Genomic DNA, 2,004 nt, shown 5'->3' with positions numbered 1-2,004 from the left:
CACCTAGTCCCCACAGATAGAAGTGACAGCAGGTCAGTGGCTGATGCCCGCCAGACAGTGGTATTTGATCCCATGGGGTGTATGTGGCCTTCCAATTTCACAGGTAGCAAAGTGGGGAAAAGTGTGTACCATAGAACCAGTGAGATACTGTTTGTAACAGTAACAGAATTTTAACTGGTTCTATCTTTTGATCCTCTTGCTAGGAAAAATCTGTTGCTAGGCATCTACCTTATTTTTTTTGTTGTTAATCCTCTCTCCATTGCTTTTTCAGAGTGGAAAGGAGAATGGGGGAGAGAAATATCGATGTGAGACACCTCAACTGGTTGCCTCTTGCACGTACCCTAATCTGGGGGGGGCGGTGAACCCACAACCCAGGTATGTGCTCTTGACTGGGAATCACACCTACAACCCTTTGGCCAACACTCTAACCACTGAGCAACACCGACCAGGGCTCTATGAATCTATCTTGAATAAATAATGATAAAGGCAGAAAATTATATATATACATAGCTATTCACAACAAATGTTACATGTATTTATTTCTGGCAACAGAGGAATAGTTAAATACAATATGATAAATTTACTCAGAAAGCAAAACAAATATACAAGAGGACTTTAATTCTCTCTATAAAAAAATGCCCACACTACAGAGACCTCGTCCACCCGCCAGCACAGGCCCCTTGCCTTCACTGCTGCTCCGTCTTTGCAGGTCTGCACTGCTTCCAGTTCACTACGATGGCGATATTGCTGTGCTCCTGATTGACAGTGGCTCCAGCACATGCAAAGCAGGCTTAGGGAGGGGCGAGGATGATGCCCCCAAGCCATATTCCCCCCATCGTGGGATGCCCCTGACACCAGGACATGATGGGGGGCATAGGCCAGAAGGACTCCTACATGGACAGTGAAGTCCAGAGCAAGAAGGCCATTCTGACCCTGAAGTACCTCATTGAGCACGGCATCATCACTAACTGGGACTACATGGAGAAGATCTGGCACCACACTCTTTACAGTGAGCTGCTTGTGGCCCCCAAGGAGCACCCCATCCTGCTCACCAAGTTCCCCCTGAACCATGAGAAGATGACCCAGATCATGTTTGAGACCTTCAACATCCCAGCCATGTATGTGGTTGTCCCTGTACATCTCTGGCAGTACCACTGACACAGTGATGGACTCTGGTGATCAGGTCACCCACACTGGGCCCATCTATGAGGGGTACGCCCTTCCCGATGCCATCCTGCATTGGGCCTGGCTGGCCGGGACATGATGACTACCTCATGAAGGTCCTCACGGAGTGGGCTACAGCTGAGCAGGAAATTGTGTGTGACATCAAGGAGAAGCTGTGTTACAATGCCCTCAACTTCAGGCAGATGGCACCGCAGCCTCCAGCTCCTCACTGGAGAAGTGCTATGAGTTGCCCACCGATCAGGCCATCACCACTGGCAACAAGCAGTTCCATTACCCCAAGGCTCTCTTCCAGTCCTTCCTGGGTATGGAATCCTGGCATCCATGAAACCACCTTCAACTCCATCATGAAGCGTGACATCGACACCTGTAAGGACCTCGATGCCAACACAGTGCTCTCTGGTGGGACCTCCATGTACCCAGGCATTGCCAACAAAATGCACCATCCTGGCTCCCAGCACAATGAAGATCAAGATCATTTTGCCCCCTGAGTGCAAAGACTCAGTGTGGATCCAGGGCTCCATACTGGCTTCCCTGTCCACCTTAAAGCAGACGGGGTCAGCAAGCAGGAGTGCAAGGAGGCCGGTCCCTCCATCACCTGCTGCACATGCTTCTAGGTGGACTATGACTTGTTACACCCTTTCTTGACAAAACCTAACTTGTGCAGAAAACGAGATGAGATTGGCATGGCTTTATTTGTTTTTGTTTATTTGTTATTTTTGCCTGCCCCAAAGCCACCCACTTCTCACTAAAAAGGACCAGTCTGCACATGAGCCCACACAGGGAGGGTGAATGCATTGCTTTTGTGTAAAGTATGTAATC

At 49.2% G+C, this 2,004-nt stretch overlaps 1 pseudogene across 1 annotated transcript; it reads left to right on the top strand.

The window, feature by feature from the left end:
* Positions 1–840: 840 nt before the first annotated feature.
* On the top strand, positions 841–1,799 carry LOC308236688 (actin, cytoplasmic 2-like; annotated as a pseudogene). The gene has a single exon. The product of its transcript is annotated as an actin, cytoplasmic 2-like (transcript).
* The last annotated feature ends 205 nt before the right edge of the window (positions 1,800–2,004 follow it).

Source organism: Plecotus auritus (assembly GCF_963455305.1).
Source record: "Plecotus auritus genome assembly, chromosome: 11".
In the NCBI taxonomy this organism is placed as follows: domain Eukaryota; kingdom Metazoa; phylum Chordata; class Mammalia; order Chiroptera; family Vespertilionidae; genus Plecotus; species Plecotus auritus.
This window is presented reverse-complemented; position numbering and strand designations above follow the sequence as displayed.